The sequence below is a fragment of the Tamandua tetradactyla genome, chromosome 19, assembly GCF_023851605.1.
Source record: "Tamandua tetradactyla isolate mTamTet1 chromosome 19, mTamTet1.pri, whole genome shotgun sequence".
Classification (NCBI taxonomy): Eukaryota; Metazoa; Chordata; class Mammalia; order Pilosa; family Myrmecophagidae; genus Tamandua; species Tamandua tetradactyla.
In genome coordinates this window covers 66,325,584-66,350,772 of record NC_135345.1, presented here as the reverse complement: position 1 = coordinate 66,350,772, position 25,189 = coordinate 66,325,584, and positions in this window count along the sequence as shown.

Genomic DNA, 25,189 nt, shown 5'->3' with positions numbered 1-25,189 from the left:
AATATGGTTGGCCAGGTCTGTTTACTAGCCACTATAGGTGGACTGCCAGAGCATTATGACTGGGAGTCCTCTAGAATATTATGGTTTGAGCAGTGAAGAAAGTTTTGCAAAGAAAGCTGTTTTCTGTTATTAGGAAAAGGTGATAAGAATGCTGGAAAATTCAGTAGACTTTAATATTTCACATTTTATTAAACTGTTTCATTAGGCAGTAAATGATTAAGGCATAAAGTGAGATTTAGAAAAAGAAGAAAATCATGAAAGAAGATGACTAAGAAAATTGCTCTTATTATCTTATAAATTAGTTTAGCCTAAGTTTCCTAAGTTCACTCATTTATAGATGTTTCCTTGCCTATAGCACAAAACTCTTCAAATTTATTACCACTTCAACTATCTGAAACAAGATGTACGACAAATAAAACTTCACAGAGTCTCTACCAATATCACAGCTTTTCTGTATGGAAAGTTTCGCAACTTGCCTGTTGCTGTATTCCCATTTTAATTAATGGTAAATTTTGTGGGCACTCATGCATGACCACAGTTACTGTGTAAAAACTATTTCAGATCGCAAGAGTGTTGATGAGATACACTTTGGATTTTAGTGTGGATCGGTTTCCCACATTGAATTCTATGTGGAGCTTTGGCTGAATCCTAGAACAAAGCTCTCTTGTTAGCTGATTTTGCACAAATTTAGTGATCCTTATTTGAAAGAATATAATTCTAAAATAAGAGAAACATTTGTTAATGATATCAATTTATATTGCACTCAATTTAAGTGGAATTTTCTGTTTATAATAAGCAAAGTATATGAACAAATCTAGAATTATAATTTTAAATTCAGACACTACCTTGTATAGGCACAGTTTACATTCTGGTAAATCATCACTCTCAATGTTGACTGTTTTTGCTAGGCAATAGGAAATAAAATCCATTAAGTTTCCTGATCATACATACATGAGGTTTCCTTCCTAATTCATTAAAGTTAGATTTCTGCTCAAGATATTGGCACGCTACTTAATACATCTTGGACAGTCTGCATCATTCAGAGGTCTAAAACAAACTCATTTTGTCTTGTTTGTGCAATTTATGAAGTCTAATATTCACTCAGAGTTTGTAGAATGTATTTAACCTCAAGATAGCTCATATGGAAAAGAGGCGAAACAATTCCCCAATGTGTGAAAAAAATTTATTTACATTTTTTTTTTCACAAATCTGCATTAGGTGTATTATTTGTAATAATGCTGTACTGCCACCTTGTGGACTGACTGGAAGGAACCAGTTTAAAGATTTCTGGCCAGTTTCCACCACTTAGAGAAACTTAAACTAATTGAGGGTTCAGGTAAGAATGGTTAAGCTGGTACTTTTCTTGCAGCATGAATAGGTACAATGTGGCAGCAGAATATATAACTTATGAGTGGAATGAATTCATTACAAAAAATTAGCCAAATATAATTGATGTCTTCAAAGAGATTGATTATTTTTTTAAATTATATGATCTGAAGTACTTTTTACTTGGAGAACAGAAAATATCAACATGTAAGTCCTGCATCTGCCATTAACTAGCTGTCTATGTCTTTGGCCTCAGTATTTCCATCTCTAACAACAGAAGTTAAACCATATGTCTTCTACAGAAACACTAACTCTCTTATTTTGTGTATGGTTTTTCATTTATTAGTTTATTTACATAAACAATCTGCATTTTGTCCTTTGATATTTTTTAAATATAAAAACTATTTGCTAAGAAAGGTGTTTGATGCTTGTATATCAGTGATGAGAAAAAGAAGTTGAAATGTTACTATCTCTGTGATGCCTACAATATAGTAAAATTTCAAATTAAATTCTGGTAAAACATTGCTATCTAGGAAATATTGATTCTTTCTGGGTAAAAGTATGAATTGTTTGTATTTCGAAAGCCTATTATATTATATCCAGTCATAACCTAGGATATTAGCAGAGGACTTATTTTGATAACTTCTGTAAGTATTTTTAAATTTTCATTTAAGGACACATTTTTAAAATAGTTGAAGTTATGTAATCATTGGAAATAAAATGGATTTTACATGATTTAAATCCCACAATCAAATTTTTACTATAATACAAATATGTCACTAGATTTCCTTGGGAAAGGCAAATGCTCCACTGAATTTCGAACCTTTCTTAATTCTAAATAATTAAAGTAAATTAAATATATATGCTTAATATAATAAGCATATATAAATTCATTAAGATATTTAAATTTGTATTTTTAGAAGTAGAAACCATTCTAAAATACATAATGATCATGCTTTTAGCCCATTTACAAAGAACAGATTTGGAAAGATGATTAAAATTTTTCTAATTACATCTTTTAGAATTTTCTTCTATAATACTATATCATAGATAAATAGCTGTCTTGTATGTGTGTGTCTGTATAATTTTTGTTAGCTATATAATATATCAAAAGACAATTAGCTCAAAATTTTACCCCTTATATGTTGCCACCCAGATCCTTTGACATTTTAAAATATTTCTCTACTAAAAATTGCATATCATGATGTCAAAGATGTGGCAGGTTTTCCATCACTCCTTTTTGCTACCTCCCTGGTTGACACCAATAATTAATTATGGAATTTTTTTCATACTGATTATCAGACGTGATTGTACTACCCCCCTCCCAACTAGGTATAAGGCAGCCTTTAATAATTGACACAGCATGCAAATTTAAATCTAACGGTTGTCTCTAGCAATTTTTCAGTCTTGGTATGTCTAGATCATAAGTTCGTCTCACTACTACATACAAAAGAATCATTTCTGTCACTGTATTATTTATCTAAATGTTTTTTCATATTTCAGAATATCATATCTTTACCAAATGAAACTTAATTGAGCAAGAAAAGGTGTTAAAAAATACAAGTAAGAGAATATTAAACCAGAAAAGTTTAGAGACATTCCAAATTTTATGTTTGTGGAGTTATTAGGTAAAAAATAATAATAATTTATCTGTCAACAAACTTATGGAAATATTTGAATAAGATAAATCATAAATATATAAAATCAATTGTTTTAATCAATCATGACCAATTTTAATGGAAAAATACTTGTAGCTGTTGACAAACTATAGAGAAGCATAGGCTTCAGTGTACTCTCTTAGTTAACCATGCATTTGCTCATTCAAAACAATAGTTTTTAAGCATCCTTTATGTGCCACACAGCATTCTAGGTATACATAATGGTGAGCAAAATAAATATAGCTCTTGCATTTATGGAGATTAATGTTCAGTCAAGAAGAGAATTTAGAAAGCATAAGTACTGTGATAAGGGGAAAATACAGGATAGACAATAGGGTCAAATAAAATAGGACATACCTTACTCTGTAAGGGAAAGGGGAAACTCCTACAAAAAGTGATGATTGAGTAGTACCTAAAGAATGTATAAAAAGGGAGAAAATGGAAAATATTCTTAGTGAAGCTATCAACATATACAAAGTCCTGGAGGGCAAGAAGAGCTAGCAAGATTTAAGAAATTAAAAGGGCAATATTCCTGGAAATTAAAGTGGAGTGTTGGAGTGACAAGAGGTGAGTCTGAAGACATAGGCAAGAGACAATTAAGAACAGCTCTGTCATATTTTAAAGGAAATGTGAAGGTATTTAAAAGTCATAAACAGGGAGTGACATAATTCACTTTTCATTTTAGAGGAACATTCTAATATTTGGAGATTATATGGGATGGGAAAAGATGCCATAAGAGGCAGAATAAGTAGCGAAATGGGAAAAGTTCCACACAAGAGATTATAGTGGCCTGAATTTAGATGATTTTGGTGAGGGCAGAGAAAAGTAGCTGGTTACTTGTTTGGTCAAGTAGTGGGTTAATTAGATGGATTAGAAATTTTTGAGAGAGCAGAGGTGTGCTGGTTTGAATCTATTATGTACTCCAGAAAAGCCATGGTTTAATCTTGACCCAATCTTGTGGTGGCAACTATTTCTTTTAATCCTGATTCAATACTGTAAATTGGAAATTTTTTATTAGGTTTTCTCCATGGAGATGTGATACACCCAATTTGGGTTATAAACTTTTGATTAGATAGAGATGTGACTTTACCCATTCTGAGTGGGTCTTGATTAGTTTACTAGAGTCTTTGAAAGAGGGAACATTTTGGAGAAATCTCAGAAATGAAAGAGGCACCAGAAACTTCAGAGCAGAGCTGACACAGATGCACTTGGAGAACAGAGACACAGATATTTAGAGATGCTTGGAGCCCAGCAGACCAGGCCATGAGATGTTAAGCAAGGCAGAACCTAGAGAGAGCCAAGGGAGGCCAAGAGATGAAAGGCAACCCCAGAGAAGCAAAGTGAACAGAAGAACGGAGCCTCCACGGGAACAGAGGCTGAAAGCAATGGAGCCCAGGAGCAAGAGACCAGCAGGTGCCAGCCACGTGGTTTTCCAGCTGACAGGCATGTTCCAGACCCATCAGCCTTTCTTGAATTTAAGGTTTCTTTTCATAGATACCTTAGTTTGGACATTTTTATAGGCTTAGAACTGCAAACTCATAACTTACTAAATTCCCCTTTATAAATGCCATTCCAGTTCCAGTATATTGCATTCTGGCAGCTTACAAACTAAAACGAGAGGTTTGTGCAGTTGAATAGGGGTAGAAGAGCATGAATTAGTTCCTTTTGCATGTTGAGTTTTTAAGATCTCCAAATAGATATATTATTTAGGCAGTATGAAATGCAAAGCATATCTGTGTGCACTCTCTCTCTCTCTTTCTCTCTAGATATAAACATATATCCTTATACATGTATTTTTTTAAATATGTATAGGTAACAAATGAAGATATAGGAGCAGTTATAATCATCAAAATGTGGGTATGAAACAATATAGGACCAAAGAGACAGAAGATAATCAAAAAAGTAAAGTCTAATGAAAGATGTCATTTGCCAGAGAGAGACAGAGATAGTTAAAATCTTGATAAACATTGTTAAATAGTACTAAGAGGTTGAATTAGATAAGGATTGAAACAGATTGATGGATTTAGCATCAACAACTTAGATCATTTGTGGAGTGATAAAAGATGAGATTTGTCTTAGTTTTTATTTTTTATCGGATTTTTCCTTTGCCTGCAAAATGGGAAGCAAAATGTACTAAGTATCCATCATTTTAAAAGAGCTACATATATTAGTGCCAGACATCCGACATCAAAACTTTAAAGGGGTAATCAAATGAGGCCTAATAGGACAAGTACCATGAGCACATATCAGAGGATGGCTTGGAGACTTCTCAGGAGGACCTTGGGGACAAAAATCACAGGCCGATCATGAGAAAATAGTAGTCCAACTACCCATTAAATTATCGTGTTTGCAATAACTGTTGTAACGTTCTGTCCCCAATTCCTCCATTTAACTCCAGAACAGAAACCTATAGCAGAATTCTTTGTTTTTAATGTCATTTTTTTAAAAAAATAGAGAGTAGAAAAATAACTTAGATTTGTATTATAAAGCTGATGTACCATAATGCACAATATTAAAGATAATATGAAACAAATAAATGCTGGATTCTGGAAAGTATTTTAGCCAGTTGTCCTTCAAAATTCTTTATGCCATCATTAAATATGCTTATATAATAAAAAGTTAACTTTGCCCAAAGTTAATTCTACCTGCGAGTAGCCTATGCTCCTAGGGGTAGCCTCAAAACCTTCTGAATTTCCCCAAGCTAAAGGACTTCCTTTGTTATTCATGATAGTTTCTGCTAACAAGATGATTCAGGTCCTCTCAGAAAGGGTACTGGCTACATCAAAAGGATCAACCATGTGATTATAGGTTTGGGCTGGAAACTGAGCTTAATCATTCAGTCATATGGCCAGTGATTCAGTCAATGAAACCTTAAAAACTCTGGAGAGAATATCTCAGTTGGGCTTCCCTGGTCAGCAATATTCTTTGAATATTGTCACACATTGTTGTGCTGGGAGGGTAAAGCATCCCTGAGGAAGACCAGCTTCGCATTGGGACTCTTCCAACTCCACTGTATATATCTTTTCACTTGGCTTGTCCTGTTATAATAAACTGTAAACATGGGTATAGCGCTTTCCTGAGTTTGTGACTCATTCTAGCAAATTATCAAATCGAGGGTGGTGGTGGAATGTTGGGTAAGTCTCATGTACAAGCTCAGAGGCCATCTCCCAGCCCTCGCCTAACTCTCCCCCACTTGGCTTTTATTATTTGAGTATGTTTCTGTTCCACAGCCCAGGGGGGATAGGTCTATTGAAAGGGCCTGACAATGCCTTGACCAAGGAAACTGGGAATGAGGAGCCATAATGACTTATTAGGGTGGGCCTCCTCGGGAGACTTGCTGCAATGGGATCTCTTCCCTTGCTCTTTTGGACTCTTTGTGCCATACAAGCAATAACATGATCATTTGGTGAAGGTTGGTGCTGTGCCTGAGCCTGTGTTCACAATACAGCATACAGCAACTTGCTCCACATTGAAACTTTGGTATTTGTAACCAGCTGGTTAGAAGTGAGGGTGACCCTAGAGACCCATAAATTTGTGGCAGGTGTAAGCGTGAAGGTGGTCTTCTGGGGACTCTTTCCTCGAACTGTGCAGTTTGACAACATCCTTGCAATGCTATTAAACAAAAAACTAGAAAAGTAACAAACTTAGAAAGTGACACTTGGGCTACATATATGTTGAGTCCATAAGTAAATTGGGACTTACTTTTTTCTTTTACCAAGCTTTAATAACTTTGTTTGTAAAATGTATTTGAAATTAATAGAAGACTTTATTTTAAAGCAATGAGGCTAAGGCTAAAGTCAAGCTTAGTAGAAGATCGTTTTATTTTTTTAATGGTTTCCCTAAGCAAATAGTTAGGTGTTTTGTCAACTTTTAAAATACTAATTTTCACAATATAGCTAAAAGACAGTGTGTCGCTCTTCTCATTTGATATTCATATATTCATATGTCCACCTATCTCACATGTCCTTTATGAGTGTTAATGAGATTTGGTCTCATCCTCTAGACAGTCAAGGTGAGTAAAATACTCTTTTTGAAAGGAGAGGGGAGAGAGGGACTTAAGTGTTTGTTAAATGAAGTGGTGGGAAGCTGAGATAAACTGTTAGAGATATTTATATGAATATAACCATGTTTAACCTATAAACAAAAAATAAAACTATCATCCAACACATATTGCATTTTAAAACAACTACAAAATATGGCTAGGCAATTGAGTATTTGATGCACTTAAAATATACATGTATTCAATATACATGGATAATACTAATGCATGCTAATTCTTGTCTTTATAAAAAATGAACCCTAATAACTCTTAGCAGCATATCACATATCTGCAAACCTTTGAATTTACTACATGTTCAAGCAAATTCTTAGGTCCTATAATCCTTCTTTTTCAACAGTATCAAGTCTTTTCTGATTAGAATGAGAGTATGTCAAATCTTAATTTATTATAAATCTATTTCATTGTTTGTCTGAAATAAGTATGTGATATTAGGTATTGAAAATAAGCTGACTTCAAAAGAAGAGAATCTAGGAACATTCTTAAACAACAATAGCATGTTGGGTTGATTATTTCTGCTTTGGTCCAATTAATAAATGCAACATGGGCAAAAATGTAAAGAAATATCATGAAGGTAACTAAACCTTTTCTTTGTGATTCACATCTTGAATTGAGCATGTAGATAAAATTGACCCCCCCAATGTGATTTGCTAACATTTTGTAGCCGCTTCCCTATGTTGTTTGCCAGTCAAAGTCGTGTGTAATATTCCAATGTTCTAATTCATAACAATGAACCCAGGGACTACTTGAGAAGTTTAATGTCATAAGGAGAACCCTCAGAAATCTGTATTGTCACCCCAATTTTTATTTTGGAGAGCTATACTCATTACTACCTCAACATCTTAACATTCAACTTTGTCAGTACAGTGAATTCTAGTGGTTTACAATTCTTTAAGCTTTTGGTAAACGCCAGACTTTCTGGTCTGTCATCAAAGAAGTTTGCCAGGTGGGAGAAGGTCAGGAAGAGAGGATAATTATTAATGTCAAAATTGTTATATAATATTCAAAGTGCACTTTTTATCTGCAGACCAAACTGCATTTGAAAAATCATTGTAGAGATTTATTGATCCATAGAAGCCTTACTCCTGTCAGCATTTAAAACTCAGACTGACAGTGTCAAAGTCAATAGATACATTCTGCCACATCTAATAGCAATAAAATTAGCTAGAATCAGGTTAAATATAAAATCCCACATTTTTTATATTGACTTAGCTTGAAAATGAAAGATTTCACTTTTGAAAGGTGTCATAAATGCAAGTATAATCCAAAATATTTTTCAGAGTAAACAATTTTTAAAGCCATACTTGAATGGTAGAGATTGAGAAAATGAACAGCAGAAAGTTGCCATCATCTCATGATTTGTAGTTATTTATTTAACCTGAGACTACTTCAGATTTCTATTTAAGCATCTATTAAACAAATATATTATGTTAACCAATGGCTGGAGTGGAAAATCTATATCAGTTTCTCATTCTAGCTATCGCCTCAAAATTATCTTTATAAATCACTGAATTTTAAATATAATAGAATAATTGAAAAGCAATGTTTATTAAATTATATATAAAACCAACTTTCTGATTCCTACTTTTTAAGAATTTCACTGGCTATTATGATTACTTTTCCCTCAACTTATTTTTAAAGGAGTAAAACATTTAAGGTATAGTTGAAGCCTTCTGCGTGTCTCCCAGTACAATTCTACTCCATTGTATATCAAGGAAACCATCATCTGAAATTCTTCACTAAAAATGTATGAATCCAAAAATTATATGATGCTTTTGTTTACACATTTTAAGAGTTATCTGTATTGATTTGTATTGTATATAGTGATTTGTAAATTCCTTTTTATTTAAGATTATGTTTTTTTTAACTTATTCATATTAGGCAATTATAGTTCATTTTATGAAGTTACAAAATTTCATTATATTATTACATCACAGTTTAACTTTTCTCTTTGTAATGGACATTTAGGAAGTTTCTACTATGTTGCTATTACAGGAACTTTTGCTTTGAATTAATGTTTCTATTACTTCTTTGTACTTGGAGAACTCTCTGGGAATTTATACCTAATGGTGCAATTTCTAAAATGTTGAATATACTCATGTTAAAGATTCTATGCCTTGACATATTGCTCTCAAAAGTACCAATTTACAACCTAGTCAGTAGTTCATCAAAATTTTTCTGTGGGTAAAAAATTAATAGTCAATTTCTCCAATGGTTTTAGTACTGGTGCTGGTTTGAAAGGATTATGCAGCCTAGCAAAACATGTTTAAATCCTGATCCATTTCTTCGAGGCAGTGTTTCTTTTAATCCCTATTCAGTACTTTAGGTTGGAAATTTGATTTAGATTATCTCCATGAAGATTGATTTACCCAATTGTGGGTATTAACTTTTGATTTGAGGGAGATGTGACACCACCCATTCCAGGTGGGTCTTGATTAGTTTACTGGATTTCTTTAAAAGAGGGAGCATTTGAGAGAGAGAGAGAGACAGAGTCACTAGAAATCCACAACCATGAGAGCCCATGCACCCAGAGAACTTTGGAGATGTAGAAGGAATACACCCCCCTGGGGAGCTTTGTGAAAAAGGAAGTCTGGAGAGAAAGTTAGCAGACCTTTCCATGATAGAGAAACACTGAACTTCATTGGCATTTCTTGAGTGAAGGTAACCTCTTGCTGGTGCCTAAATTTGGACAGTTTCATAGACTTGCTTTAATTAGTACATTTTCATGGCCTTAGAACTGTAAACTTGCAACTTATAAATACCCCTTTTTAAAAGCTGTTTCATTTCTGGTATATCACATTCTGGAAACCTGCAAACTAACTACTCCTTAGGATTTTTTTCCCTCTTTACCTTGATCAATTTACTGATTGAATTTGTAATTTTCAGGAAAATTATTTCAGTTTATTTGAAAAAATTATTCATTGAATTATATCTCTTTCATATATACTGGTTTTATTCCTGTACTGTTTTCTTCTTAATAAAGGAAACTTGTTTTTCTCTTGCTGTTCTTACAGTCCACTTAGTAATTCATGCTGCTAAAATGTTTTGTCTTTTTTAACTGTATAGCATTTCAAAACTAAAAAAAGTATGTAAAATGATAGAAGCATCACCTATTAATTAAACTTAATACATGTTAGAACAATTAAAAATAAGACATTTTAGAAGAAAAAAATTTTCATACTTCATGTTATTTTAAAATTTTTTCCATATCATTTTTTTTTTTTTACATGGGCAGGCACGGGGAATCGAACCCCGGTCCTCTGGCATGGCAGGCAGGCATTCTTGCCTGCTGAGTCACCACGGCCCATCCTCCATGTCATTTTTAAGGAAATAAACAATTATCCATAAAATTAAGCTTTTGTTTTTTCTTGCTCAATTTCATTTCTTTTTTCACCAAGGTAATACTACTTTTTTTTTTCTGAATTTTGTGAATATCTTTATTTTTCACCTAACATTATATGTTCAAAATTTGCAATTATTTATTTAACCTGTGACTACTTTAGATTTCTATTTAAGCATCTATTGAATGCATATATTATGTTAGACAACAGTTGGAATAGGAAAATCTATATTATCTTCTGCTTAGAGCTATTGTCTCAAAATATAAAAATATAAAGATAAACGAAAATCTATTTCATTAATTTTAATTACCAAATATTATGCCTTATGTCCATATATTAACATTTTCTTACCCATTTCTTTTCTGCTGAGCAGTGGGAATACTCTGATGTTCTCAGGGGCACAGCCTTGGGTATGCCCCTTGTTCTAGTTTGCTAGCTGCCGAAATGCAATATACCAGAAACGGAATAGCTTTTAAAAAGGGGAATTTAATAAATTCCAGTTTACAGTTCTGAGGCTGAGAAAATATCCCAATTACAACAAGTCTATAGAGATGTCCAATCACAGGCATCCAGGGGAAGATACCTTGGTCCAAGAAGGCCGATGAAGTTCAGGGTTTCTCTCTCAAGTGAGAAGGCACATGGCAAACATAGTCACAGTTTCTCTCTTGGCTGGAAGGGCACATGGTGAGCAAGGCATCATCTGTTAGCTTTCTTCTCCTGCCTTCCTGTTTCATGAAGCTCCCCGGGAGGCATTTTCCTTCTTCATCCCCAAAGGTCGCTGGCTGGTGGACTCTACTTCGTGGTTCTATAGCATTCTCTGCTCTCTTTGAATCTCTTTCATTCTCCAAAAGGTTTCCTCTTTTATAGGACTCCAGAAATTTATCAAGACCCATCCAAATGGATGGAGACATGTCATCACCTAATCCATCTTAACAACCACTCTTGATTAAATCACATCAAGGGAGATGATCTGATTACAGTTTCAAACATATGGTATTGAATTAGGATTATTCTGCCTTTATGAAATGAGATTTAGATTAAAATATGGCTTTTCTAAGGGACATACATCCTTTCAAACCAGCACACCCCTAGTTACCTAGGGATGACTGGTTTTAGCAAGATACTCATTGAAGGTCTTTTTCCCCTGGCGACACTAAGTGTTAACTCTACTAATTGGTGGTAGATTGCTCTATTGTTTTCAACAATGCCTTTGGGCATAAAATTCTCTACAGACAAATTCAAGTAAATTCAAGAAAAATAAAAGTAATAGTTCCAAGGTTAATGTTTGAGATTTGTTTTGACAGGAGGAGGTTAATATCAGCTATCTCTTTCCTGATTCTCTCTATAGCGTCAATGAATCTACAAATCTCCTTCCTAATGCCTTTTACCACAATGTCCATTGATTTCGAGAGTGTTCTTGGGTTTGAACTTCTCTACGATGTTACATATAAAGTTAGTTTCTACTGAGAGAGATTTGGAGCTCTCTGTCTTGCAGCCCTCTGGGCATATGTGCAGAAGGTGACTATAATGGCAGCATGCTTCTTTCTGAATGACACCTTTTAATTAGGAGCTAAGCACTTGGTAGGAGGAGAAAGCAGTCTCAGATCCTCTCAGCTTGCCTCTCCTGGAGTGGAAACCACACTCCATAAACCAGGACTAGGGCAATCAGGGCCCAGTATTCTCAGTGGCATCACACCCAAGGTAGGGTCTCCTTTCCATGAGTGGAACATAGCTTCAATAGCAGGTAACTGGGCACAGGAAGAGAAATACTAAAGCCCTGCTCTTCCCAGGTATAAAGCCCTCAGATTGGATGCTAGAGATAGAGATAGAGAGAGAGAGAGCCCTGTATTCTTGGTTGCCCCAGTCTGGAGTGGAATTTTCATCTTGCTGAGATGGAAGTGAAGAGGTCATGTAGGGATTCTTGGATCAAAAACCATAGATTCTATTTCCTCTTAGTGAATTTTAGTAGATTTTCTTGAATAAATGTTTCTTCATATGTTATATGTCTGCTTTAAGTTTCCTAAGCTGTTTAAAGCAAATGTCATGAAGTGGTTTGGCTTAAACAATTGGAAGTTAATCACTGACAGAGTCCAGGAAAATGCCCTAATCAAGGCATCATCAAAGTGATGATTTTCTTTCTTCCAAAAGACCAGCTGCTGGTGATCCTTAGCTCCTCTGCCATATGACAATATATGTGGCAGCATCTGCTGGTCTCTCCCTTCTCTGCTGGATTTTGTTGATTTCACCTTCTTGATTCCATGGCTTTTTCTTTAAAAAGAGTCCAGTAATAGGATTAAGACAATTCCCGAATGAAGTGGGTCATATCTTAACTGAAGCAGTCTTATCAATAAGTCCTACTTATAGTAGGTCCATACTCACTGGAATGTATTAAATTTAAGAACATTTTTTTTCTGGGGGTATTTACAGCTTCATTTCACCTCAATGTCCTTACAACCATTTCCAGAGATTTAATTTTTTTTCTCTGTGTATAACTCTACATAATCTTCATAAGGGAGAGGGAAGCCCATGGACTCCTTATGTTGTCATGCTGGAAATGGAACTTCTGCTCTGTGACCGTTAAATGGAATCCTCCAAGTTCAATTTATAATGTTGCTTTGTTTTGCTAAATGGTGCCAGTATGCAATATACCAGAGATGGAATGGCTTTTAAAAAGGGAATTTATTAAGTCACAAATTTACAGTTCTAAGGCCTAAACTAGGGCATCCAGATAAAGGTAACTTGACACAAAAAAGTCTGATGTCTGTCACATGGGAAGGCAAATGGCTGACATCTGCTGGTCCTTGTTCTGAAGTCCCATGCTGCCAGTTTCTGATGTCAGTGGTTTCCTCTCTAAGTATCTGTGGGCCTTCACTTAGCTTCTCTGGGACAGAATTCTGGGTTCTAGCTCGCTTAGCATCTCATGGGAAGGTATACGGTGAAGTCTGCTGGGCTCTGTATCTGTCTAGGCATCTTCTCTGTCTGCCTGTCTGCACTCCAAATGTCTCCCAATGGCTACATCTCTGTCAGCTCTCAAGCAAGTGTTATCCAAGCATCTGAGCTTCCTCCTAAATGTTTCCCCTTTTCAAAGACTCCAGGAAACTAATCAATCCGCATCTTGAATGTATAGAGTCACAGCTCCAGCTAATCAAATTTCACACCCACAATCGGGTGTGTTACATCTCCATGGAAACAAGCCAATCAGTTTCCACCCTAAATGATAGGTCTGACCCCACAAGACTGGATTTGAAAAGAAAACATGGCTTTTCTGAGGTATATAATTTCAAAACTACACAAATGCTTATTTTGTAATGTAATTATAAATATTTTATATATTATTAATTCTTACCCCATAAACAATATAGAAGTCTCTTTTTAATTTATTTTATTATTTAGTGGACTCAGATTTATAGAGTTGAATTAATTGTTGCTTTGTATCTTAGTGTAATCTCATAATTGTTTGGTATATAACCCATTATTTGCTTTTGAGTGTTTTGCATTAATAGTATTTTGTTTTCCCCTTTCATTCTGAATCTAAACTCATATTCCTTCCTCAAGATAAGCATTCATTTTATTAGGTTTGATATATGTTCTTTACTATGAATTATAAAATATAAGTTATGGCATTTAGTGCATGTTTTTTTCTTTTTAAACTGTATAATATTATAAAACTCATCTTGTTTTCTGACTGATACACTTAAAACTGCATTTTAATATCTTTCCTTGTTGCTGTATGCAAACTAGTTTTTCTTTCTAAATTAACATTCCATAGGAGTCGTTTACCAAATGCTTTTTAGATATTCCTTTAGAGCTGACTATTCAGTACCCCTCCAACTCTCTCTTACCCGAAATATCACTGCAATGCTCTTCATGAAATTTTGAACCCCAAACCCATGTGTGAGGCATAATGGAGTGCTGTAGCCTTCTGGCTGTGAAAACTAGTACCGTGCAATGGGTTGGCTTAAAAAATGGGAGTTTATTGGTTCAGAATTTTGAGGCTGGAAAAAGTCTAAAATCAAGATGACATTAAGGCGATGCATTCTCCTAGAAGACTGGGATTCGAGGGCTAGCTGCTTGTGAGCTTTAGTCCTTGGCTTTTCTCTCTTTCACATGGCAATGCACATGGTGGCCTCTTCTGGCTTCTCAGCTCTGTTGATTTTCAGCTTATGGTTCCTCCCTCTGTGTTTCTCTCTGTGACCTTACTTATAAGGCCTTCAGTAGTAGGATTAAGAGCTATCTTGATTTTCATGGGTCATACCTTAACTGAAGTAACCTCATCTAAAGATAAAGGTCCTATTTGCAAGGGTTCACTCCCACAGGATTAGATTAAGTTTAAGAACATGTTTTTCAGGGATACATAGTTCTGGGGGACTTTGATTTCTTAAAGGTCACTTTTCACCCAAAATCCCAGTCACCCTGCAAGCTTCCTCACACTTGGTCCATGTGATATACAAATATGATATCTCTTTGTTTTTGATTCTGAGTTAGGAGAACATAGAAATCAACATTGCTTGGTTTTTGTGTATCTCATATGGGCTCACCAGCAGGTTTCATCTCTTACCTTGAGCATTAGAAATCCAGACTCATTTTCCTAGAGTCTGTATTGCCCTTAAATGCAGGGCATCATCCTCATAGATGACCACAAAGCCGCCTTTATTTAAGATTCTTTCTTGTTTCTTTTAATTTGGTACCTGAGACTTTACCTTTCTTTTGAATTATGCTTTTCTTTAATTCTTATAATTTATCCAGCATTTCTACAGTACAATAGGATAAGAGCACTGCAGTAATCACCTGAATTTGTCATGCTACTAAAAGTTCTCCAAACATTGCTTTTCAAAATTTAATACATATGCATAGTTGGAAGTTGAAAATTTTGACTAATGAGAACATATGGTGCTGTCAGTACAACAAGAGCATGCTACTTAGAATAAAATCAATTATCTATCAAAATTAATCATCTATTCTTTGAAGCAGAATGTGCCCTAAACAACCCAAGCTACAATCTGAAATGTGCCACCTGGAGTTGTAAAATGTGGCAATGTGGTAGACAATGACAACAACTATTGGCAAAGCAGAGTGCCAATATTATATTTATTTATGTATTTATTTAAATATTTACTTAATTTATATTTTTAGATTTTATAGTCATAAAAGGTAAACATGCTACAATGTCAGTTTTCTTGTGAGCAGATGGATAAGAATAAACCATAACAAATATTTGAGCTTGTTGGGAAAAATGATGAAACTTTTTAATCATTGATGCCTTTACTCTGACTTTCTATGTCTTATTTTCTTCCCTCTATAGCAAAATAAGGATGCCATCCTCTCAGAGAGAAAAAAATCTACACTGTATATGTCACGTATCTTAACAGGTTCATTGTTGGTCTTATGACGTATTTGTTAAAAAATAATTGTTGGCAGATCTTTTGGAGGATGAGAGGGTGGAAAAAGTCAGTAAATTTGAAAAATCATTGTTGCATTCTTCTGTGGAAATTTTCTGAAACTGTTTTGATAGTAATATCACTTTAACAGCTTTAGTTTTGTTGATAAATGCTACTAACAATAGTGGTTTGGGAGGCAGAAATACGAGAAAACGAAATATAGGAATGATATGATCATTTGACTTTCAGAGCTGTATCTTGAGGGTGAGAAAAGAAAACAATGATTGTATATGGAAGTGTTTGGTGGTTTCTTATTTGGATTTATCATTTGATTGAGAAATGCAACTTCTGAGTATTTATTTTTGTTTTGCAGATTTAAAAAAATTAAGTTGAGAATATTGACTTTAAAGTTCATTTTAAATATTTTGAGGCCTCACAAATTCAAGAAAAACAAGGTAAGTTTAGATATTTAAAATATTTTCATTTAAAGTTAAGCCAGTTTAGACCTAGATGACATTAACAATGCATCTCATAAAAAAAAAAAAAAAAAACAACCAGAAATTAGACCATGCCCTGTATACTATGCTTAACAAAACTAGAATTGTTGGGATTTCATGAAGTTGGATACCAGAATTTTATATCAAGCTGTGGAATTATAATAGACTTTAATGTCAAATCTGCTATATTTTCCAGTTTGTGGCATTAGATTATTTTTTTTCTGTTCTTTGTTTTCTATTGTGCATCACTCTTCCAGGTACCTCTTTTTTTTTTTTTTTTTTTTAAAGGAAAGACAGAGAGAAGGAAGGAAGGATAGAAGGAAGGAAGGAAGGAAGAAAGGGAAACATCTTTAAACATTTTCTTGTTTTATTGTATTCTGTTTCTCCGTTTTTGTTACATGGGCTGGGGCCGGGAATCGAACCGAGGTCCTCCGGCATAGCAGGCAAGCACTTTGCCCGCTGAGCCACCGCGGCCCGCCCCAGGTACCTCTTAATCAAACACTTTTTATTCTATTAAATGTTTCAAACAAAATTCACTAGATTTCACAAAATTTCCATAACTTAAGAAAAAATATAGTGCTTTAAAGAGAAAAGATAGTTTTCTAATATCAAAGCAACACCTGCACCAAGGATTCCAATAAATATGTTTATGTTTCAAGATTCAAAATTATATAAAAGTTATAACTGAAAGTCTCATCCCCCCTTGTTCTTTTTCTTTCTGTAGTTAGCTATTTTTATTAAAGTTTTCATTATTCTGATGTTTCTTTATGAACATATAAGCAAATATGAGCATAATTTTATTTTTTGTTTCTTACATAAAATTGTAATTGCTACTCTTTCTTCAATGCTTGTTACATGTTTAATACTATTTTAAATAAATTATCACCTCAAATCTATGATGTAGGTACTCTACCATTCCAATTAAGGAAGAAATTGAAGCACAGCTCATTTTAGTAATTTGTCAAAATAATACTGCTAAGTAAGGATGATAGGAGTTGAATGTAGGAAGTCTGTCTCCAGAATCTGAAATCTTAAATATAAAGCACTACTTAAAATATAGAGTAATGCCTAAGACGTAGTGTTTAAACCTAAAAGTAGAATTGATGATATAAATTCCATCAATATAGAGCCGTTTGCTAAAAAACGGATAGTAAATTGAAAGGAAAGATACTCCTGCTTTTAAATGCCTATACAACCCTCTCTGATGTTAATGAAAATTAAATATATTAGAGGAGCTACAACAGAGATTTTGGTATTTATCCCAACATTTTGAAACTCTGACTTTGACCAAGTTAATTACCTTGTTTAACTTAAATTTCTTGATATAAACAATGGGGGAAATCACGTCGCTATGTGCCCTCCTCAGAGTGTTTCTGCAAGGCTTAGATGGCATCATTTTTGTACAAAGCTTACTCCAGCACCCGTCATGCATTAAGTACTAAATATATGGAAGCTCAAATTCTCATTTTTATTATTAATGATACATAATGAATTAATTGAATATTTTCCTGGAAATAAGGGGCCATTTTTTTTTCTGATAAATCAAACTATATCACTGTTGTTAGGTCATTGAAGTGGATGATATGTCTGTAGGAACAAATCGTTGATGAAAATGTCAGATGACCTGTTCAACCTGGTCTTATACTGTCACTCACATGGGCCATTTCAGTCATGTGTATATGTCTTAGAAGCTGGCTTAGTAAAATCTGACATCATTAGATCGAATTATGCTTATATTTTTTTCCTTTCTGATCTTAAAGTGCACAATAAACTCATATAAGACAACTCCTGTGTACTTCTTGCAACTATTCCGTTACAACAAAGAATTGCAAACATGTTTGGTTCTGTGTGTTCTATGCTAATTTCTGTTCATTTTTAGTTTAGTCACATCAACTGGTTCTTTCTTTGAGTTCATATAGATTTAGCCTCTGACCTGAAATTTGAGATTGAAATGAGAAAAGTAGTATAATATAACTCATGTTTGAGGTTATTGAAAAAAGAAAGTTATCTCATTCATTATATTCAACTGTGGAAAATGGTAAATACAAAATGTAAGTGTATTGAATGGGTTATTCAAACCATCATAAGTACAAAGTTTATTTCAAAATTATACTGTGTTGGTTTGAAGCTATTATGTACCCCTGGAAAGTCATGTTTTGAACCTTACTTAATCTTGTGAAGGCAGCTGTTTCTTTTAACCCTAATCCAATACTGTAGGTTGGAAACTATTGATTAAATTATGTCCACAGAAATGTGGCACACCCAGTTGTGGGTATGACCTTGTGATTAGATAAACACATGACTCTACCCATTCCAGGTGGATCTTGACTAGTTTACTAGAGTCTTTAAAAGGGGAAACATTTTGGAAAAATCTCAGAAATGACAGAGCCAACAGAAACTTTGAGCTGACATAGATGCTAACACTTGGAGAACAGAGACATGGACATTTAGAGATGCTTGGAGCCCTGCGGACACTACCAGGAGATGTAAGCAAGTCTGAACCTGGAGAGAGCCAGGCAAAGCCATAGAGAAAAAAAGTGAGGAACCCCCACAGGAACAGAAGCTGAAAGCAATGTAGCCCAGGAGTAAGGGACAAGCCGAAGCCAGCCACATGACTTCCCAGATGACAGAGGTCTTCCAGACCCATTGGCCTTTCTTGAATTAAGGTATCTCTTCCTGAATACCTTAGTTTGGGCATTTTTCTAGGCTTAGAACTGTAAACTCATAACTTATTAAATTCCCTTTTTAAAAGCCATTCCATTTCTGGTATATTGCATTCTGGAAGCTTACAAACTAATACACATACTCAGTAATATAGTTAATAATATTCAAATAAACTCAACACTTAATGTAGGAATCACTGGAGGCAATTGAAAATTAAATCCTGAAATATGATTATCAGCAATATAACTATCATACAAAGTTTGTTGTTTTCTTTCCTATTGGAAATAGCAAAATTAATTTTCTGACTTAACTGTGTGAAATTTGTGTCACCTTAAGAGAAGTGTTCTTTATGTGAGAATGTCATGGAAGATTATATTAGTTACTGGAATGTTTATTCTTTCCTCTTTTCCTAAATTTTATTTTTATAAATTTAAATTTGCATAATTGTCCTTACTAGAAATTATCATAAGCCTATCACTAAGTGGATCTAAGCTATATATTTGCTCCAGAGAAAATCAATTACCTATAGTAAAAAATACTACTATCAAATAATATTCATTTTGGGATGCTGGTAGATAACATCTCAGAGTCATGTCCACTACTACTGAGTCAGTTTCAACGTTTGCCGAAAAGACAAAAAGAAATCCATTTTGTAAATTTTGGCCTCATTTCCGTAAATTAGCTTTCCTTTTTTTTGTATCTCCAAAGTCATAAGCTTTCCACTAACCATTATTCACACTGAATGGGAAAGTGAATGGATAACCTCAGATAATCAAAGTTGAATTTCAAGTCTTATACTTTATTTAAAGGAAGAGAAAAAGAAATAAAAATCATTGTAGGCATCATTACATTTCCCACTCTCCTTATTGCAGGTAATTTTTGATGGAGTATGGGGTCTGTGTTAGTTTGTTAAGTTGCCAGTGTGCAATATTCCATAAATAGAACAGCTTTTGAAAAGGGAATTTGATAAGTGGCGAGTTTACTGTTCTAAAGCCAGAAAGTATCCAACTTAAGGCACATCCCTCAGCTGCTCCAAGACAGTTCTGGCTTTCATCTCTTAGTTTAGCATCTGCTGGGGCCAGAGATTCTTTTTCTCTTCAAGTTCTGGCTATTTCTGCTTAGCACCCTGACTATTTCTGTCTTGATCTCCAAACATGTACATCAGCACTACCTGTCAGCTCTGAGCTCTCTTCAAAATGTCTCCTCTTTTAAAGAACCACAGAAATTAATCAAGACCCACCTGGAATATGTGGAGTCACCTCTGCATCCAATCAAAAGGTCACACCCACAATTAGGCATGCCACATCTCCATGGTGATACTCTAAACAAATTTTCCACTTACAATGTTGAAACAGGAATAAAAGAAACAGTTGCCCCTACAAGACAGGATCAAGATTAAAACATGTCTTTTCTGGGGTATGTAATAGACTCAAACCAGCACAGGGTCATAGCACAAATAACTGGTGTTTCTCTCATGTGAACATTTCTAATATGTGATTTAGGGACAGGGTGGGGGTGTTGGAGCATAAAACCTTTTGACATACAAGCAAGTTTCACACATCTACAAAGGAAACAGATGATTTATGAGGGCTGCATTCCTATTACTAGAAATAACAGACAGACCTGCTGTTCCAGAAGAAACAATGATTGGCTACCTCAGAACTGACAGGATGTGTTGAGTTAGGGCAAGTAAAGAAATTAGGGAGCTGACTAGCATATATTAAGTTTCTAACATATATTTATAATTACAATTATTGATGTTTTTATTGATGTTCTTACTTGTTTGTTTATTTCAGTATTTCCTTCTTTGACTTTTTTTTCACAGTCCACTACTACTTCCTGGCAATGCCTATATTTTTACAGTACAGGTATTTTTAAAAAATACAACCTTTACTTGCATTTTTTGTTGTTGTTGTCCTACATGTTGTTGTTCTTGTTCTCATGCTGTCAATATCACCTCTCTACGATCCAGAGTACAAATAATACAACAAACAAAGATTTTCATATGAGATAACTTTAGGTCCAACTTTACCAGTAATTAACTGATGTATTTGAGAAAACTAATTAACATTTTCTTTTTGTATTTTGTCCAAGAACTCAAGAAACTTGACCTGACCATTCCTAGTTTTCATGAATCTCCTAAGAGAAATATAAAAATGAAGGTTTATTGCAAGACAAATACATATCTTAATATTTATTAGTATTTTGGCTTCAAACCCTAATGTAGAACTTCATTGAGCTAGGATAAAGCATATGACTGATTTCTACTCCTTATATCTTATGGTATCAGATAATCTAATTCAATGAAAAGCTAACTTGAAGGAAGCGAATCTGAGAAAAAAAGCAAATCAGGAAAAATCTTTCTCCATGGATCTGGATAGCTTAGTCTCTCAAAATTTCTCAGATTTGGAACATACTTCCAACCCCATAAGTCTCATGAGAGAGGAAGAAGACAGAACATTAATATATAAATTATTATATATATATTTCATATATATATGAAATTAACATTTCTTTTCAGTAGATTCCATTTCTATCATGCTTTCATGTGCTCTTTGCACTTTGTTCTCTTCCCATTATGAACTTTAATATCAAATATTTCTCAAACATGCACAACTTAAAGCGTTAACTTCTATAACAGCATGCCCAGTGAGTCTCTCTAAATCAATCAATCTCTAAGATTCAAATTTTATCATCTTTTGGTAAAAGTAGGCATTGGAACGTTTCCAGAGCAACAATCTAATACCAAGGGAGTAGCCATCCCTGTGCCTTACTAAAGAGGGAAATGCATACCTACAAGTATAGTAGGTTGTTCACAGGCACTACCTAAGATCCAAATAAACAATGCAACTGAGAACTCCCCACATATTTGCATAAATATTCTCAGGTAAAATGTAAAATTCTGATAGGAAAATTTCTGTGGAAGACATGTGGCCTGGGGCTGAACTGACCAGGATGGACATAATTTTATTCATGCTGAACTAGGCCTATCTATCAACTGATGTGACACTGTAAAATTTCAACTCAATTTGGAGTAGAAGAGCAAATCCAACCTTATTATTGATGCCTGGGGATTAATATTTCTACGTTTTCATTTTGATTCACTAATTTTGATCTTAAATTGTGAGACTCAATTACTAAAGTCAAATCCAATCTAGTCTCCTTAGATAATTGGTTTTTGTAGAGTCCATTATCCTAATAATTTTATAATTAGCATAAAAATGAAAAGGAATGTCAGGAAATAATAACAGTAATTAATAGTAATTAAATTCTGTGTAGTCCATTAAAGAGTATAGAGGTTGGGGATATATAGGACTTAGGCAGAAATCATAAATACATTTTGATATATATAATGCACTTAATATGCATTATTTTGATATTTCTTTTATTTATAGTAGCTAAAACCACATTAAAATGTCACAATAAAGCCTTTTATCCATACTTAGAATGATTCTTAATCAATTCAGTGGATATCTTCATGCTAGCAAGGGTGCATGCTTTTATTCACTTATTCAACCCAACGTGTCTGTCCTGTGTCAGCCATTGGGTTGAACACCGAAAGGGAAACAACATATATAAGACACACTCTAGACCTTAAGGGTCACAAAATTTCACCAAGAAATCAGAATGTGTGATGAATTCTCCTGTTATTTAAGGAATCTGGATACAGGGGAAAATGGAGCTTCTGTTGGTGGTAATGGCGGCAATGCGAATCAGGAACATCCTTTCCACCTACGCCATGTTCCCATTTGGAGAGATGGAAATAAAATATTCTTGTTTCTATTAATTAGATATTCCCTGCCCCCTGGATCCTCTGGGGGAAAGGGTGAGTTTTCTGATTAAGTTTGAGAAATAAATTCGATTTGCATAGCGAAGCTCCTCTTATCCTCTTCATGATGTGCTTGCCAGTACAGGGCATCTTCTTTTCTGATCCACAATGCTATAAATGTTACAGTGGGCAGATTCAACACTTACATAAAAGGAATTTTGGTGGCCAAACATTATCCATAAAATGGGTGAGTAAAATTACGTAATTCTGGGGCTCAGTTTTAGGATGCCCATTAAGTTATACATCTAATCCATATTTACCAACAACTCTACATTTGTGTTTCAGTTACTATTCCTAAGTAACAAACAAGTCTGAAAGTAAGTGGCTGACAATACAAATAATTTATTATTTCTCACAATTCTGTGCATTGATTGTGCTTAGGGATAATTCTTCTGCTCTAAAGTGAGTTAAAACCAAGACTGAGATCATGTGGGAAGGGAGCATACTTGAATGTGAATGCCAAGAATATTGTTTATTGGGGGCTATCATGTATGCTGGCGGCATCTGTCATGCACCCCAGAAAGGCCATGTTCTCTTAATCCACTGTTGTGGGACAGACCTATTGTGGGTGGGACCTTTCAGTTACGCTGTTTACATGGATATGTGACCCAGCCCATTCAAGGTGTGTTTAATCCTCTTGCTGGAGTCCTCTGACAGAGAATAAAAGACAGATGCAACTCAGAGAACCCAGGAGAGAAACTAAGAGAGAAAGGAACACTGAGAGACATTCTGAAGACAGTCATTGAAACCAGAACTAGGAGAGAAGCGCCAGCAGGATTTGCCATGTGTCTTCCCATATGATGGAGGAACCCTGAAAACCAGCAGCCTTTCCTCAGAGAAGGTATCTTCTTTTGCTGCCTTAATCTGGACATTTTCATGGCCTTAGAACTGTAAATTTGCAAACTAATAAATTCCCATTGAAAAACCAACACATTTCTGGTATATTGAATTTCGGCAGCTTTAGCAAACCAAAATCCCATGTAACAGCATACAACAATCCACTTGACCCCTTTGTCCACCTATTATTGGTTCTGAACTTTCATCACATATATTTCAGCATTTAACAATTTCTCTTTGACTTTAAGAAACTACATCCAAATCATGGTTTATTATTGATTTTTAATTTCATGGTGGCTATCTTTTCCACAATAAACAAAAAAATGTTTGACATTAATGGTGATTTCTCCTTTACTCTTTTTATTTCCACAGTCGTTATAGTTATAAACCTTCTAATACTACGTTGTAGTTATATATGAGATATTTAAAATAACTTCTGGCAATCTATTCAAGTTTGATGTATCAGATTCCACTATACTGTAATGTCTCTGGCATGGTGCTTTCACCCAGAATCTTCTGTAAGAATATAAGAAACATAATAATGATGAGGTATTTTGTTTGGATTAAGAACAATAGCTTGAAATATAAAAAGAAAGAAAGAAAAAACAAAAAAGAAACAGTCTTAATAAAGCACATATCATGGAAAACCAAAAACACTATTGGATTTTCCAGAGTGGCCCACTTTGGCATGGGCTACTCTAAATAGTCAAGATTTCAGGAAATAATTTTTTGTTTGGTTTCATACCGACTTTCCTGGGACTAGCACTCTGTAATGCTTATCGGACACAAAGATACTGAAAATAACCTTTCCGAAAATAACTTTTCTATCCGCAGATATGCATTCAAAATTTAAATCAAATATAGACACCTGTATACTTAAATATACTTATAAGAGGTGTCGCTCAGGTTAAGAGTGCTTTTGACTCTTAACAGACTTTTGTGGAGTTATTTTGATTGGTTGTTCCTAAGCATGCTGTATATATTTGTGAACGAAAGGGATGAGCTCAAGGCTTCAAATTTCCAACTTAAGTGCTGCAAGAAGGACATGAAAATGTCGATATGTGCCTTGAAAGAAAATCTTATGCATGTATCAGCAGAATTAGTATCAGGAAGTTTACAGTGATGGAGTAGGAGTAGGGTATAGAGAATAAAAGCAATACCTTTCATTCATAAAGAAGAAAGTCTTATTCATCTCACAGATGTACTAATACAACAAATTATCATGTACATCCCATTTCTAACCCAAACACTGTTAGTTAACGTATAATTCTGGAAATACAAGATGCCAAAATGGATTTATTCAAGTTTTATACTCAGTAAGAAATACAAAAAAAATAGCTGACCATTTGTTAAAGAGATGTCAGTGGAAAACAATATAATACAGTGCTAAAGTGTACAGACTCTGGTTCTAAAATTATAGCTCTGGTTATAGTTTGATCTGGAGCAATTGACTTAATCTCTTCTTTATCTCGGTTTACTTTATTTTAAAATGTATAACAGAATAACGCTTAGCGTTTTGAAGATTAAATGAGTTAGTACATATATAGCACCTAGAAAAATGGCAGGAACATTAGAAGGGTTCAATAAATATGAGGTGAGTTT